General features: G+C 36.4%; 1 protein-coding gene across 2 annotated transcripts in view; it reads left to right on the top strand.

The window, feature by feature from the left end:
- Positions 1 to 18,978, top strand: part of Tenm1 (teneurin transmembrane protein 1) — an 889,292-nt gene that overhangs the window by 131,733 nt on the left and 738,581 nt on the right. For both annotated transcript variants that reach the window (XM_087599322.1, NM_001446957.1), the window contains 1 exon segment: positions 8,895 to 8,924. The gene's annotated coding sequence lies outside the window, so the exon portion shown is untranslated.

Below are 18,978 nucleotides of genomic sequence, written 5' to 3'. Positions count from 1 at the left end.
CACTTAAAGCAGCCCAAATTATTACAACCCTAGATGCACTTACTAAGCATTTAGAACACATTAGCTAACTTATTGCCAATATATGCTCAACTATTTCATGTAAGTGGTCATGATTTATATCCTTAAGAATGATACAAATACATTTAATTACATTCGACAAATAAATTTATTTTCTGTGCATTTTCAACCATCTATTATTTCTATAATGTTTGCCATCACTACAGAATATTTCATGTATAACTTCAACTACCAATAGTTATGAGTTTGAAAAAATGAAAGCTACAAATAAGATAAACTCCTATAAACAATCAGTAAGTAATGAGGTATGGTGAATAAAAACACCTATTTTCTTAATAAATAATTCTAATTATAATAACCCCTGTTTACTAAGTATCTGTTTTAACATGTTAAACACTCTGTACAATCCCCAGAATTCTTCCCAATAATTATGAATTAAGTAACTTAAATTGACAGAAGCTTAGGGCATTATTGTAGGGTTCAACCTGATGACTGATAAAAATCATTGCCTTGGTTTTATCTAGTTTACAAATACCCAAACGAAATTCCTACTTAAAACAACTGAATTAGGTTCACACTACAGTCCTGCTTCTTCCCTAGCTCTGTAACCACTTGGAATTCAGAAGCCTTGTTTAGACAGATGGATGCTAAGTGTACATCTTAAACTTCTTTGTAAAAGACTTCCTCTTCTGGCATTTCCCTGTTGTACTAATTCTCCCTCCAGAATCACAAGAGTTGATCGTCTACTTCAAACGCCCTACTCACTGCCAATATAACTCCGTATGCATCCTCTGTCAACATGCCCCAGATTCTCCCCTCATTTTCTTCATTGGTATGAGTTATGATAATACATTTATGGCATTCTATCAGTGAGAGTAATCCAAATATGAAAACATTGTCTTTCTCCATCTGTTTCTACACTTAGGCTAGCTATCACATTTTAATTAGTAAGTATACTCTGAAGCAGTCGTCCAGAACACAAAGAAAATGATCAATACTGCTGGTTCCCGTCCAGATGTACTATAATGAGACTCCTGGACACAAACAGTATTACAACAGGTGATCTATGGTCACATAATTGGCAGATTATTAAACCAGTAATAATACCCTGGTTCCCTTTGCCCAGGGAAAAATAATTTCAAGGGATTTACCCATCTCTACTCATTAATACATTTTCCTGTTATTATGGAGCATTTGTTCAGTGGATTATTAATCATAGAAACAGAGACAGTATCAAGGTGGAGGATTTGAAAACATACTTCTTAGTCTCAAGTTTTCTTTCCAATGAGAAAACATTTTGTGTAATATTGATTCAGTCACCTGCATCATATTCTGTCTTTTAGGTTTTAATTGTGGTTCTTTCAGCCTTTGCTGTACTTTCAATTCAAGTGTCATTTGCAACTAGGAAATGTTTTCAATATTCTCATCCAAATAATTACATTCATATAAAAATCTGTTAATGAAACATTAGAGCTAAGGGCTTAATTGCTGAAAAAAATCAATGCTCAAAGCTAAAATACTCAGTTATGTTTCCATGGTAACATGATCTATTATTAACAGTATAAATGTTATCTAATTGAAATTAACATACTACTTTAGGTACTTTCAAGACTATATATATAAGATAATAAGCTATTTAAAAATAAAATAATTGTTTAAATAGATTTCTGGATGAAAATTAAGGAGAACTTCCCATTTTTTCAATTATTTTCTGCTTATCAAGTTACATGCTCATTCTTTTCTATCAATTTAATGGAGACAATCCTCAATTGCATTTGAAATATGACAGTATTTAACATCCACAAGTCAAATTTGCATTATGTTTTTTTTCTAAAGCAGGAAATGCTTTGAAGAAAATGGAAGTATATACTTAATGACATGAAGGAGCTGATATAGGATATAGCCAAACCAGGAAACCAGAGCAGCAGGTTGTACTATGAAAGAAATTTCTAAATAAAAAAATACACATGATTTTTTTCAAGTATGATGAGTAGAGAAAAGACAAGATATTGTAAAATTATATCAGGTTAATAAAATGTAGCCAGAAAGGGGTGAAAGTCTTTCTTTTTCTTTTTTTTTTTTTTTCGGAGCTGGGGACCGAACCCAGGGCCTTGCGCTTGCTAGGCAAGCGCTCTACCACTGAGCTAAATCCCCAACCCCAAGGGGTGAAAGTCTTAAGTAGCTGTATTACTACTGTCCACACAAAATGACTGAACATTATTACAATAAATGAACAACTGAGGAATTATCGAATGCATACTAAGTGGATGATTCAGTAGCAAGAAACAATACTGAGATTTTCCCAACACTGTCTATATTGCAGAAAAGAAAATAGAAACCTGAACTATACAGCAGTATTTCCAAGGACACATAAGATAATATTAGCAGACTCTGCACATAGACTAAAGCCAAATTCCCTTCTCTTAGAAAAGGAACACATATCTGAGACTTTATGGTATTTCAAATACTGGAAGAAGTGTATAATCAAAATGTACTTATTGGTTAATGTGTTGGTCAGCAGAATAAAAGCATACAGCATTTGCTCTCAGTGAGTAGTTTTTAATCAGTCCAGAAAAAATAGGTCTAACACAATTATCGTACAATATTTATCGTATAATAGAAAAACTCCAAGTTCAGACACAAATGAAAATCTAAAAGTCTATAAACATAAAATTCAGCTCATGTATCTGGAACAATTCAGATAAAGTATCAGTTGTTATGGGGTGATCTGACTGTATGTATGTCTTGATGGATCCTCAATTTCTAGTATTTATTGACATGGAAAGGAAAGACTAAATACAAAAACACTTATTATGGTTCTTGAAAAGTCAAATAAAAGTTATTTAATGAAAACAATTATGTTCCTTTTCTACAATGCATATGATTTTCAAAAGTTTATAGCCTAATTGTAGAACAAGGATGCATACATACATACAATATTTTATATACTATGGGCTAGTTTCAAATTCATATACAGCAAAGGAAAACCATGAACTTAATGTGCCTCTACCTTTCAAGCAGTGAGATTACATGTGTGCTAAACCTAGTTATGCACAGCTGAATATCATACTCACAAATGCTGCAGTTTAGAGCTATATTTTAGCAGATATTTATTTTTAAATAATAAGTTATAGATAAGGAACTTAATGGTCTTATGGAAAATAACAACTTTTTAAATTTAATATTTAATCTTTTTTTTTACAGTCCAGACATTATGCCCCTCCTGGTTCACCCTCTAACTGGTGCAGATCCCATGCCTCCTCCTCCCTGTCTCCAAGAGGATGTCCACACCCCCTATCCTCACCCCACAAGACCTCTCCACTCCCTGGGGCCTCAAGTCTCTTGAGGGTTAGGTGCAACTTCTCAGAGTGAGTCCAGATCTGGCAATCCTCTGCTGTGTATGTGTTGGGGATCTCATATGAGCTGATGTATGCTGCCTGGTTGGTGGTCCAGTGTCTGAGAGATCTCAGGGGTCCAGGTCAGTTGAGATTGCTGGTCTTCCCATGTTGACCCCTCCTCCTCAGCTTCTTCCAGATTCTCCCCAATTCAAACACAGGGGTCCCCAGCTTCTGTCCATTGGTTGGGTGTAAATTTCTGCATCGGTACTCTTTCAGCTGTTTGTTTGGTCTTTCAGAGGACAGTCTTGATAGGTCCCTGCTTGTGAGCACCCCATAGCATTAGTAATGGAGTCAGGCCTTGGGATTTCCCCTTCAGCTATATCCCAATTTGAGGTGGTCACTGGACCTCCTTTCCCTCAGGCTCTTCTCCATTTTTGTCCCTGAAATTCTGGGTCAGAATTTTTACTGTGGGATGCCAACCCCATCCCTCACTTGATGCCCTGCCTTTCTACTGGAGGTGGTCTCTACAAGTTCCTTCTCCCCACTGTAGGGCATTTCATCGAAGGTCCCTCCCTTTGAGTCCTGAGAGTTTCTCAAATCCCAGGTCTCTGGTACACTCTAGAGGGTCCCCCACCTTCTACCTCCCGAGATTGACTGTTTCCATTCTTTCTGCTGGCCCTCAGGGCTTCAGCCCTGTTCCCCCCAACCAATACCGGATCATGTTCCTCTCTTCCCCCTGTTTTCTTTCTCTTCTACGTCCAACCTCTAACCCCCTCCTGTGATTACTTTCTTCTCCCTCTCAGTGGGATCGAGACATCCTCACTTGAGCCCTTTGGCTTGATAACCTTGAGTTCTGTGGATTGTATCCTGGGTATTCCGTACTTTTTTGGATAATATGTCTGAGTTACCTCACTCAGGATAATATTTTCTAGTTCCATCCATTTGCCTGCAAAGCTCATTTTTAATAGCTGAATAGTATTCCATTGTGTAGATGAACTACATTTCTATATCCATTCTTCTGTTGTGGAACATTTGGGTTGTTTCTGGTTTCTGGCTATCACAAATGAGGAAAATGACAACTTTTAAGAAAAATCAATTTAGAATCCTATACTGATCTTACAGAAATAGGACTTTAAGGATTGGTGACTGCATAGAGATGTGGAAATGCTGTAAACTAAGGAGTCAAGGAAATTGGGTTTGACTTTTCTGTGGTATGCTATTCTGATATGAAAGAAAGTTCAACAAAAATGTATTATGTAAAAATGATCTAATCAAATATTTGTACATATATATAAAAGCAATAGAAACATTCGTAACAAAACATATTCAAATGTTTATAGCAGTATTATTCCTAATACCTAAAATATCTGTGTTTTTTGTTATGACTAATATTTAACATAACTTAATGAAAAAAGAAGATTTATTTTGGTTCACAGTTTCATTTTTTTCTGGACTTTTGATGTTATAGTACATCATGTTAGAGGTGTGTGGTGGAATGGAGCTACATAGAACATGGTAGCCAAGAAGCAGGAAGGTCAGACAAAAACAAGATATAAGTTCCAAAGACCTGTCATCCCCAGAACACACTTTTTCTAGGTAGTCTCCATCTCCTATAAGTGACATTCCTGCATTTCCCAAAAATATTGTATAATATATAGAATAATATATAGAACAGTCCTTCAACACATATTCAAATTTTCTGGAGTTGTTTTCCCCAAGCAAATAATAATTCTTCAAAACATTATGCTAAATGAAAAATTTGAGATGCAAAAAATGTTATAATCCCTTTCGAGTGAAATGTTCTAGAAAAAAATTTATAAATACAAAAAGCAGATGACTGGTTGCCTGCAACGCAGGCAGGGATAAGAGACTTCCCCACCTAGGGATCCATCCCATTTGCAGACACAAAACCCAGACACTATTGCTGATGCCAAGGAATGCTTGCTGGGACAAACCTGGTATAGCTACACACTGAGAGGCTCTGCCGGAGCCTGACCAATACCGATGAGGATCCAGGTAGTCAACTTGTCAAACTGAGCACAAAGACCTCAATTGTGGAGTTAGGGGAAGGACTGAAGGAGCTGAAAGGGTTTGCAACCCCATAGGAAGAACAATATCAACCAATTAGAACTCAGAACTCCAGGGACTAAACCACCAACCAAAGAGTACACTTGGAGGGGCCCATGGGTCCAGCTGCTTATGTAGCAGAGGATGGCCTTATCTGGCATCAGTGGGACGGGAGGTCTTTGGTCCTATAGAGACTCGATGCCCCAGTGTAGGAGAATGCTAGGGCTGTGAGGCAGGAGTGGGTGGGTGAGGGAGCTCCCTCATAGAGACAGGGGGCAAAGGGGCTGGAATAGTGACTTTGCGAAGGGGAAACCAGGAAGGGGGATAACATTTGAAACGTAACTACATAAAATATCCAATATATTTTTAAAAAAATAAGTTATGCAAATGAGCACACCATATATTTTGGGAATGGCACAAAGATTCCAAAATTGATTTGTGGTGATTATGGACCAATCGAATGAAACATGTAAAACATAATTAAATTTGAGATTTCAAGTGAGTGAATTTTATTGTGTGTCAATTTTAAGTGAAGAGCACAGCAATTATTTGCCCAATACCAAATGGTCAGCCCTGAAAACATACATGCAAGTGACATTATATTGAATTAACATGTTACATTTAGGGATATATGTATATATAAATGTGTATATGAATGTAGGAATAATTTTAAAAGAGGGCAGGAATTTGAAGGGGAGAAGGAAATGACGATAGGGAGGAAGGGAAGGGAGAATTTTTGAAGTTTAAATATAATTTCATGATTTTTCTTTGTTTGCTTTTTCTGTTTTGAAAAATACTCTGACATAAGCAACTTAAGGGACAAAGAACTTGCTATATCTCACAGTTAAAGGTTATGGTCCATCACAGTGCCAAAGTCACTTTAGGGACTCGAAGCATCCCTTATTATTGCACTTGATCATCTCACTTGCTCGATTCCAGTATAGCTGTATCCTATGAAATGAGGCTGTCCGTATACAGGATGGTTCTTCCTGTATCACTTAACCCACTAAGAGAATGCTTTATAACGCAAGCCTACAGCCAATATAATCTAGGCAATATCTCATCGATACCTCATTTCTAACTGATTCTAGTTTTTTTTTAATTGGTAAGTAAATGAACCATGATGGAATTAAAAGTGCCAAGTGCAAGTGCTGTATGATGATGATCTTATAGGACTATACTATAAATGGTATGTTTGATTATCTTTGAAGCAATCAATAAATGTCTTCTAAACTAAGTGGGCCTTTCGTAAGAAATGATGGACTTGGTTTTTCCTAGATGGTGAAGAACTGTGAAAAAAAGAATAAGGAAGAATAAGGAAATAATATTAATACTAAAGTAGAGTATAAATTAAGTCTGACAATTTGTTTTCTTATAGAGTGTCATAGTGTAAAATATCTGTACTATGTGGATATTAAGAATACTATTATTGGAATGTGAATATTAGAATCTGATGGCATCAAAACTGTCACTGGAAAAAGACTGGTAGAATGTGCATGCCAAGTAGCATGCATCAATGATAAGGGTAGTGGGCTACTCCTCACTGCTGCTAGGAATTAGGCTAATCTGGCTGTAGCTGTCCAGTGCTGAAACAACACATTATGAAGCTTGATTTCTTTTCTTATTTGATAAAATACTATCACAAAAGAAAGTTTAAAATAACTTACTTTGGCTCACATTTCAAAATCTTAATGCATCGTGGCAGGGAGTCAAGGGAGCAGGGATTTGAAAGAGCTGGTTAAATAGTGTTCACAATGAGGAAGCAGAGAGTGATGGATACTTGTGCTTAGCTCACTTTCTCTTTCTATGTAACCCAGCATCTTGGCTTAAGAAGTGGTGCTACACACTCCTAGAATGGTTTTCCCACCACAATAAATGTAATATAATTATTTAAAATTATGACCAGGAGTGGGTAATGACCGGAACATTAAAAAAATTAAAAGGAATAAAAAAGATCATAATCACCCATAGGTGTATCTGGAGACTTATCTTGTAGATAATTTCAAATTCTATGGAATGGAAAACATTACCCATCACAAAGGCAAATTTAGGAAGAGTTTAGGTCATAGAATATTGATGTGGCATCTTTTACTTGCTGTGATGTGGCAGGTGACTAAGAAAGACTAGATTTTCATTTAAGATGGCCTCATATCAGCTGGTGTATGCTGCCTGGTTGGCGGTCCAGTATCTGAGAGATCTCAGGAGCCCAGGTTAATTGAGACTGCTGATCCTCCTACAGGACTTCTCTCCTCCTCAGTTTCTTCCAGCTTTTTCCTAGTTCAACCACAGGGGTCAGCAGCTTCTGTCCATTGGTTAGGTGCACATATCTGTGTCTGACTCTTTCAGCTGCTTCAAATTCATCTTAAACGCAAAAACCCAGAATATTGAAAACAACTCTTAACAATAAAAGAATGGCTGGGGGAATCACCATCCCTGAGCTCAAGCTCTACTACAGAGCAATAGTGATAAAAACTGCCTGGTATTGGTATGAGGCAGACAGGTTGATCAATGGAATAGAATTGAAGACCCAAAAATATACAAGGGAAAAAAGAAAGCTTCTTCAATATTGTGCTGGTCTTAAAAAAAATGGACTAAGAAAGTGACCACACTGAGAGTACATAGGGCAAAGATAGTGTTGTGAACCATGTGTGTAAACCGATGATTGGTGATCCAGTGTCTTACAAGCACTAATCCTCAAATCTGGTGAATTATTTAAGTAAGCATCCCCATCAACACTATGCCCTTTAACTTTCCAACAGATTCAGTGATGTACTAGGGTAGGGAGGAACCTCGAATGCCTTATCCAGGTTGTCTAGAGTTATAAAGATTTCCTACCCATCTTGAGACAAATCCTTATAGTGCTTGATCTAAGTGATGTGATAAGATCATGACCTTTTCAGAAATGCCTTTGATGTCAATCCTAATTCCACTAAATTTTACCTGACAGGGAAAGAATGAAACATTATAGGCTCGTTTGTCAAGCATCCCAGTAATCTCTCATGGCAATCATCTGCTCCAACTCAGCCCTGCAGTAATAGGGTGTGGGAGTGATTTACCCTGACTCGGAATAAACTTGTTAAGTGTTCAAACATTGATTAATGAAGTAAAAATGCACTAGGTAGACCTTGAAGTGATAAACTGGACAGGAACCTTGGCAGACAGTGATTCCTGCCCACTAGCATGCTATGATTTATTTTAAGAATGATCATTTTCTTACCCACATACCTACAACGCCACAGGACAAATCAGTATTGATAGTTAAGATACAGGAATGAAAAATATCGCATATCACTCCTAATTTAAGTTTTAATCATCTTTATAAGGGTGAAGAAATATTCATGGTGAGATTTGTGAAAGCCCATTTTTGCTCAGCTGACCTTTCTGTTATAAAATTTTAAAGCTGCTCTATCATTTTTGATAATATAAACATAAAAGATCAAGGAAATTGAAATTGCATTTTTATTTTTACAGGTACATTTTATGATTGGCCATTACAGCAAAGTAAGTATGTGATATTTTTAGTTGATTATTCATTAAGTTTTAGAATGCCTTTAATCTCTTCTTCCTCAATTTATCTTATTTCTCCAAACACCACCAGAACCCTAGCTAACAAACTAAAATGGAGATGGGATGGGGGAATATAAGTTTTTATTGTGATTCTCAATGTTGTCATAAATTGCTAAATTTCTTTCTGGTAAAAGTTACTTCTATAGCAAACAGAAATTACAGAGTGCTTCGAGTATTTTTTTAATTTTTATTTAATACAAATAAAATCAGGAAGATACCTAGCTTAGATAAAGTATCAATTGCTATAGAAAAATATCACCATCACAAGCAATCTGGGAAGGAAACAGTCTATTTTAGCTTACGTTTCTGTATCACAATCTACCATTATGGTCACCAAAGGAAGTCAGAAAAGGAACTCAAGAAGGAAGAAACCTAAAACTAAAACCGGAAGCAGAAGCCATGAAGGAGTTTCTGCTTCATGGCCTTTTACCCACGGTACTTCAGTTGCCTTCTTATGCCACCCAAACCTTGGTCCACATCAATCAGTAGTGAAGAAAATGCTCAGGAGACTTACCCACATGTCAATCTCCTGGAGGCATTTTCACAATTGAAGTTTTCTCTTCCTTAAAGGCTTAACATTGTGTTAAGTTGACATAAAACGAGCCAGCACAATGTCTACAAACATATAACCTAGGCCAGTTATGGAAGAAACATAAAAAATAGACACAGTAATTTATAATTAGATGATTGAGAACCATGGCCCCTGAATCAGTTTGTCAAAGTACTATTGTAATACCATTTTTTAAAACATTTTGTTGATTCTTTGTGTTGCATTATGCACCCTAGTCCCGCTCATCTTCCCTCATATCCACCTTTTGCTCTTATAATCTTCCTCTGACACACACACACACACACACACACACACACACACACACACACGCACATAAACACATAAACAAGCAAAATATACAAACACAATATCATGTCGTGCAAACAACAGTTTTTCATAGTGTGTACCACACTATATCCCTGTGCCCACAAATCTTCACTTGCAAATGTTCATTGCAATGAGTCATGTGTCTGGCTTAAGATCTCTGGCTTCTGTGACACCATCAATATTGGATCCTCACTGGGACTCCTCCCTCCTCCCAGTTATCCTGCTGTTGTCCTGTATCAGTGAGACCCTGCAGCTTTGGATAGGCAGTCTGCCCCTTTCATGCAGAACAAACATTCAAAGGTGATTCAAAGATCCATAGCCTTGGATCTGGGCCTGGGTGGTAACAGAGTTGGCCAGGAAGTAGGTTTTCCCTTATCTGTACCACTGCTCCAGGATAGAACACCTAATGACACAAATGGCAGGGGAAAGGGTAGAGGGACCAGGAGGCAGGGGGGAGACAGAAGGCAGGAGGCAGGAGGCAGGAGGCAGGAGGCAGGAGGCTTAGAATACAACAGGTCCATTTTCTTATCCTCTGTTTTTGTGCCTCAATATGATGCACAAAGTTTATCAAATATTAAAATACTTGGCCCATGAATCTTTACTGTTGTGTTCTTACCATGAGTGTAATTGTGTTTGGAGTAGAGTCTAAGGTCAATATTATGCATTATTATTTCAGACTGCTATTTTGAAGTTGCTTTTTAATGATGGTCTTGTTTCTTTCAGAAATTTTAAGGCATGAACTCATTATTTAGCCTAGGCATCCCCTAAACTTAAAGTAATCTGCCTGCCTCAGCCCCTCATTTCTCAATGTAATAAGGCAAATGTCTATCCCCACAGCCTTAACCAATAAAAGTTCATTTATATGACATGAGTATTATGTGACCAGGGCATAGCATTAAAGAAATTTAAATACCAAATCAGATCTAAAATGTGGGAATTGTGACAAGTCCTGTTAGACCTGAAAGGTTCAGCAATATTGCCTTACAATTTCTTCCCCAAACTTCTGAATAGTTCCTGCTCATTACATCCTTCAAACCATGCCTGATGATAGTCCCTGCGTGAGCAATTAACTTACCACGAATTATACTTCCTTTAAAATTGGGAAGTTTTTTAGTTTGATAACACAAAGAAAATCCTGGTGTCTTGGCCCCCAACTAGTACTCTTATAAATTACTGACAAATTACTGTAAATGGCTCTTCTTGCAATGCTGTCACCAATAGATAAATCTATGTTTTATAGTTCTGGCTTTTATTGTCTCTTAAAACATCATCAGATTGATTTTAGAGTAGCAATGATATAAAATAAATACACAAGATAACACTCCCAATAAAAGAGAAGAAAAGCATCCTTCTTTATTTCTGAGAACTTTAGTGTGAAAAGGGAAAATCATTCCTAAGCACCTTTTGGTTTCAACACAACAGGTCTGTTTCTAACTTGTAAATTGAGGAGCCAGTTCGTTGTATAAAACCTACAGAACTCATGGAAATTCAGTATTTTCATTGTACATTTATCACTTAAAATAATATTCTTTATGAGCTTCAAGATAAAATTTAGTTCTTATGGTTTAATAAAGATATGTTCACATAATACATGCATCAGTTATAATTTTGTACTGCACTTATATTGTTCAAGAAAATATGTGAATACAGAGCTAGCAACTCTTGGAAAATGAAAAGTCTAGTCTATTGCAGCTGACTAGTAGTAACTACTTCTGTATTAATTTACTCAATTTGTTTTATAAACACCTAGATACCTTATCAGTGATACTTATAGAGATAAAGATAAACTATTCCTTTTTTCTTCACCCATAACAGTGATAAACATATATTTGTAACATGGATAACTATAATTAACTATAATATGTAGAGAGGCAAATGCTAATTAAGGCACTTTAAAATTAAGTAGCGCATTTATCTTTTATTTCAGTCTTTGTCAGTGAAATGTATGATAAAACTGTAGTCCATTTAATTATCTTGGTAACTACAGTTTAGAGGAGATAATTATGTTTTACTTTAGTGTTCATAATATCTCTCAGGGTCTCATGTTCTTTAGTCTGAAACCAGTTACTCTCGTGCAGACAAAGTTTGATACTGTGTTGAATTCTTATAACAGCACTTCATTTCTTGGGAGATGAAATTGTTTCTCTTTTAGTAAATCCAAGATATCTGCTGGCTTAGTAACAAGGCTTCTTTTTCTCATAAAAGTTTGAGTATAGAACATGAAATTAAATGTTTCATTAGTTGAGCTTCATTTAATTAACGTTTTACTGTACATAAAATCCTAATTAGTAACGGAGAGATCTGGCTGCTTTGGGAAGAAGTAGTTTGTTCAGTTCGGGATCTGAGATTTTTTGTTCGGAACACAGGCTGACTCCATGATGGTATCCCGAAGGGATCCACCAAACAGCTCAAGGGAAACCATATACTATGCAAAATAGTGAGCTAAAGTTAAAATGTTTATGATGAAGGAAAAACACTGAGATACATTTACTTGATGAGCTTTCTGTGGAAGACTGATGAGAAATCCTCGTTTAGAATGGACTCAAATGTTTGCCTTCTCTGAATACACTCCATTTCCAGATACTTCTATTGCTTTGTAATCTCTACAGAGAAGTTTGATTAGACATGTTTACCCCTACACCCCAAATCCCATTTACCTTACTTACACATTTTCATTTTATTCTGTATCAGCTTTATACATCAGTTTTCTGAGGTGTTACCTGATTCCATGCAGAAACTTGAAGCCTTCTTATGTGTTAAATACTAGATTTGTTGAACTTCTTTCCTATACCTTTCTTCATCTTTAACATTCTATGATTTAAAGAAAAAAAGAGAAACTTTTGGAGTTTTTTTTTTTTTTTGTTGTTGATGTTGATGTTGTTGTTTTTTTTTTTTTTTTTTTTTGTTTTTGCTGTTTTTGCTCCTTACTATTTCCTAATTAGCTTTCTGAACTTTTTCTATATCAACCAAAGGGCGAGTCATTGAGATGACTAAATCTCTTATGGCAACTGATATAGCAGAATTAATGACAAATGGAAACCCCTAAAATTGTCACATCTTCCCTTCTTTTCATTTTAGCTGGCTTCCTCCAGGACAGTTTGTAATTCACAGTGAATCATAATAACAGTTTTGTTATTTCCAAGTCAGTGGCTTGCTATGACTTTCTATTTCTTTCTTCAACAATGCAAATCAGAGTGTTTTACTTAAAATTCTGTGTGCTTCAGTGTACGGTGTTAGAATGTTAGTTATTACTCTCTCTCTCTTTTTTTTTTTAACATGTGTCTTTCAAGACAGTGCAGGTCAATTCTAAATCAACTTTTCACTGAAATTTTAGAAAATTGCAGGCTATTTCAAAGCCAACTTTTATTCTCTCGACAAAGGATAGAGCATGAAGGTTTAGATGGGCACCTGGAATAATTTTCTCTAGGCAAAGGTTTGAAAACATAAAAACTCCCTGCTGAAACAAACAAACCAACTAACAAACAAACAAACAAAAATGCACCTTCCCACAAAACAAAACAAAACCACAACAAAATACACCAAATAAACAACTACAAGCAACAGGAGGGGGCAACTACTTAGGAAATCTCCTTCAGTCTTCGCTATAATTGTACAAGCCCTACCATGAGAGAAATTTGTTTTAACTCACCAATTGTCTCTGAAAGATCATTGCCTTTGGTGAATGAACATGGGTTACTAAAGAGATGAAAACATGAGACAACGGAGAAACTGAAAATGTTTAAATAATGAGTAGAAAGTAATACTTTTTTAACGGAAGAGTAGGTAAAAAAACCCTACACTCCATAACGTACCCCATTTTCTGTCAACAAATTTTGCGTTCTTTCCCTTGGATTCTCTGACAAAATCTGTTCCATCTTGAAGGTCACAATCAATATGACAGAGTGAAATCTATGAGAACACTAAATATCACCTTTGGGAATAAATGGCCTAAAATAGTTGAAAAGCTATTAAATGTTTGAGGAGTTGGAATTTTTTTCCCCAAGATGACTTGATTTATATTCTAAGAAAAGTTCACTCTTCTCTTGGGCGATGTATGATAAGAAGGAGTAGTTAATATGTCTTATGTACCCTGAAAAAGTACTATTCTCATGCGGTGAGAAGGAATCATTCATGATCTAAGCTCTCCTGTTTCTCAAGAAAACACATCTTGTGCCTTGAATCCTCCAGCTATGAAGCATACATGGTTGGGCCTTTGACTTTTTCTTTATGGCAAATGTTTCTATATTTCAATAAGTAACACATTGTGGCAAAATATGTGAATAGGAATGAGAATAAAAAGACGTTATGAAGATAGCCTGTCTATAAAATGTTCACCTCAGAGTCAAGTAGCATTCTCTTCTGTACTGAGAAGTAGAAATCAAACTACTTTCCCTGCATTTCTACACTTATTCGAATCTAATATGTAGTTTGGCAATACCTTGTTCAGTTTAATGAACTATGTAAAATAATGTTAATTTTCATTGCTTTTTTTAATTGCCTTGAAAAATTCCGTAAAATACTCTTCAAAAGTCACTACAGGATTTATAGGATTACAATATATTTTCAGTCTGAAAGTGACCCCTTATTTAATTTGCTGCTACCTTTTTTTTAGATGATAACATTGAGGCCCAGTGAAAATGAACTAACAGGCTTCTTACATAACATTGAAGTTCCCTCAGTTCAGTGAGCTTTTTAATGCTGTAAGATGTTTCTAATGCAGTCTCCTCTTTGGTAATAGTAAAGAAGGCAACAACAATGTAGGAAGTATAATTCTCAGCTTCTGCTCATTAACATAAGTAGCTCTACTCAGAAATCATGCTTCTTGCTGAGAGGGACTCTGGGCTACATGCCAGTAGGAAATGGAACTGGGGAAGACGTCCCAGACTCTCTGAATTTTAGACAAAACTTGATGTAGGCAGAAGTTATCTGTAGATATCTTAACTTTATGACAATCCTGAATTTGTTGCTTCAAGGTATTTGCTTTTGGTTAAACCAGATTTCCCCTTGTAGCTCTTAGCTTCCTAACAGTTTGCACAATTTTTAAATGGAAATTTTGGCTTAGGAAAGAGTTTGGAAGTCACCTATGCCTGCAACTTGCATTCTCCACAGCACTTTCATGACAAATGGCATGGAATACATACAGACATGGCACATTTAATTATGCCAATCACTGTCTTCTAAATATTTCATTACATCACTGATTCTAGCAGTTTTCTAGCAGTTATCTACCCATCTTTTACTTTCTCTAAATAAAATGCCTTTACCTCTGCTGAACTTTCCCAGTCTGTATCATTAATACATTGTACTAGGTTTAGGTAGTTGGTGTCTTGTCTTGGGTATATAAAATTATTTTTACCTCTTAGCATCCCATTTAAATTTGACATAAATAGTTCCCAGCAACAAGTGATTCATAAACTAATGACAATTAGTCTCTCCTTCCAATATTTTAAGATGATGATGAGAGAGAAGGCAATGACAAACATAAGCACTAACTTGCTAAAAGTACTTTGTATGCACCAGAAATTATTCAAAGTATTTATCCCATATTGGTTTTTTAAGTGGATTTCATAAAACCATTTTGAGATCAATTCTATTGTTATCTCTGGCTTATGTATGACCACATGGAGGCATAAAGAGGGCAAGTTTTTATTTTTTTAATGTCATAGTGTTGAAGCTGGAAGCCCTACATTGTGACTTCATAGCCTAGAATCTTAAAATTTCACTCTGTTACTTGAAAACATTGATTGCACACGAAAAGACTGAATAATTTGAACAACCACACTACAATCTCATAATATCATAATAGGCAACTATGGAAAATATACATAAATTGTGGCTCATCCTCTCTCTACATCACCACACTTAACTATCCTCTCTGCTTCTCATTGTCAGCTGCTGGGTTTCCTGTATAAGCTCCCATTAGCACTTCAGCTAAAACATAAAGCTTGCTAGAGCATTGTCTGCTATGGATACTCCTTGGTTTCCTGACTACTCAGGCCAAGGGCAGTGCTAAACAAAGAGAATATGTGAGATATTAAACAAGTGGCCGACTTTTCAATTCAATATTTAAAATGAGATAATGGGATATGTCCTCGTAGAAAAGGTATGTGTGTGTGTGTGTGTGTGTGTGTGTGTGTGTGTGTGTGTGTGTGTGTGTTCATGAACTCAAATGCATTTTTAGATGAATGTTGTGTAGTGAGGGAAAGTATGATGCCAGCTATAGAGCCAGTGTTCTGCAACTATTTGGTCAATGAATAGATGAATGAGGTGAAGAGGGAGGGCAAATATCCAATGAATGAGATCAATATCAATTGTCCTCATGACTTATTCTACAATAGGTACACTATTTTGTACCATTAAGGAATTGCTATGATGTATTGGTCTGTTTTTAGCTCCAAGGCATAGTAATTGTACAACCAATTTTAAATACTTTTTTATTGTAATGTCCATTAAAAGATGAATGTGTTTGTGGGTCTGTGTGTTTTTAAGTATCTAATATATACACTGATGACATGAACATAGAAGCAAACTGTTTACCTAAGAGGAAGGGGAAAAAGTCAGAGGAGAGTGGGAGGGATATGGACGAGTTATCTCATGAAGTGCTGTGCATTTGTATCAAGAGACATTATATAACCCTGTATAATATTCAAAAATAAATTAGGTAATTAAAAATAAGTATATATACTTGTAGTTCAAATACACACATACAAATTCCCCCATTTAGATATGAAAGTACCAAACTCCTCATATATCCAAACCACTTAAATTATTTTTATATAACCTGTACATATCCACACACATATTTTATGTCATTTTGAGAACACTGATACATAAAAAATGCTTGGTATTCTATACTTTAAAACAAATGTTTTCCAAATTTTATTTCCAATATTTAAAGAATATTCTTATGTACTTTATTAAGTCTCCTCATTTGGACAGTGGTGTTTGTATATATGCATGTATGTGTTCATGGATAAATGTATGTGGTGTGGCGTATATGTATGTGTGTGTGTCTAGAGAAATGTATACATATTTTGCATTATTTTTGTTTGGGTAAGTAAATCTATCCCTATACCTTACACCTGGGTGAATACGCTTTATTATCTTAGTATCTGGGTAAATCTTGAGGTTCAAAGTGACTTGTACCTATTCAAATTTAATATAAGACTTAGACAAATCCTTTCATAACAAAAAATAATTGGAGAACATATGATGGCTTAGGTCTTTTATATATAATTATATGGTTCCCAGAGGGGAGTTATAATTGAATTATAAGCTGCCTCATGAGTATTCTAGCTGGTGTTTAGAGAACCGCAAAGCAGAGCTGAGCAATTTTTTTCTCTAGCTAGGCTGTGAATAAGACACCCTATAATTCAATTATAACTAGCCTCCAGGAACCATATAATTATACTATAAAGTAGTTTAGGGAAACTAGGAAAGTGAATGTTTTTCAACACATTGTATATGTTTAAAATGATAATTTTATAATTTTGCTTTACCCTTCAACTTTTCTAACTTCACAGCATGGGGAAAACTTTGCATGACCATATTCTTTTATGCTTTTTAAAATTTTTACTGCAAATTGTCATCCTAAATAATCCTTAGATTACCCCTTTTCCATTGAGGTCTGTGTGTGCATTCATACATATCACTTAAATTCTTATCAGCTTTTTCAACTATAAAATGATTACACTTAACAGAAATGTCCTGAGAAGCATTTTCCAATAGCAAGAGGCATGGAGGCTTATTAATCGGGGTTCTTCAGATAAACAGAGTTTATTATTTGATTTTCTTGCACTTTTACCAAATGTCTGACAGGAATGAACTTAAGGAAGGAGTGGTTTGAGTGTACAGTAGAGCCTAGGGAGAAATGGGCATTGCAGGACCATGAGGCATACCAAGACATTACATCCAATTACATCCAATGTCAGAAAGCAGGGAGAGGGAGAGGGAGAGGGAGAGGGAGAGGGAGAGGGAGAGGGAGAGGGAGAGGGAGAGGGAGAGGGAGAGGGAGAGGGAGAGGGAGAGGGAGAGGGAGAGGGAGAAGAAGGAGAGGGAGAGGGAGAGGGAGAGGGAGAGGGAGAGGGACAAGAGGGAGAGGGAGAGGGAGAGGGACAAGAGGGAGAGGGAGAGGGAGAGGGACAAGAGGGAGAGGGAGAGGGAGAGGGACAAGAGGGAGAGGGAGAGGGAGAGGGAGAAGAGGAGAGTGAGAGGGAGAGGGAGAAGAGGAGAGGGAGAGGGAGAGTGAGAGGGAGAGGGAGAAGAGGAGAGGGAGAGGGAGAGGGAGAGGGAGAGGGAGAGGGAGAGGGAGAGGGAGAGGGAGAGGGAGAGGGAGAGGGAGAGGGAGAGGGAGAGGGAGAGGGAGAGGGAGAGGGAGAGGGAGAGGGAGAGGGAGAGGGAGAGGGAGAGGGAAAGAGACCGCTGCTTTCTGGCATCTGCCTTTTACCATTTTTGATCATTTTATGGTGTGATTCTCATTTAGAGTTAATCATCTCTCTTCATATAAATCTCCCTGGAAACATTATCATATATATGGCAAGTGTATCACTTATCTGATTACAAATCCAATAAAATTAACAATGAAGATTTCTGATCACAAAGAACCAGTATAACCTTATTTATCTGTATGTATGTCTAACCACCGAGAATATGATGAACAGACATAGAGAGGTTATAGCAGTAATACTCTTAAGAAACTGCCTTATGCCATTGTGGAGCCAGCAATCTGCATGGCAGCCTTGCAAGGAACCATGAAGAATGGGAATGTTACAGTGTAAGTCTATCAGCAAAAATTCTTTCTTTGGAAGACCTCGGTCTTTTTCCTTAAGGCCACCAACTGTCTGGATGAAGCTTACCCACATTATAGAGCATAATGAGTTTTACTTAGTGTCTACTGGCTTAAAATTTAATAGCATTTAAAATATTCCTTCAAAGCACTAGCTAGACTGGTGTTTGAGCTGAAAGTGAGTTCGAAAGCATAGACAAATCTCCCCATACAGGAACCATCATACGTTGATACAGTGAGAATGTGTTACATTATTCAGGTTCTAATTCTTCAAATTTCAGATTACCTCCTAGGACATGAACGGAAAATAGAAAGGAACAACTTGT

This window comes from Rattus norvegicus, chromosome X, assembly GCF_021556685.1.
Source record: "Rattus norvegicus strain SHRSP/BbbUtx chromosome X, alternate assembly SHRSP_T2T, whole genome shotgun sequence".
Taxonomy (NCBI): Eukaryota; Metazoa; Chordata; class Mammalia; order Rodentia; family Muridae; genus Rattus; species Rattus norvegicus.
The sequence above is the reverse complement of the archived record's forward strand: the minus strand, read 5'-3'. Positions and strand labels throughout refer to the sequence as shown.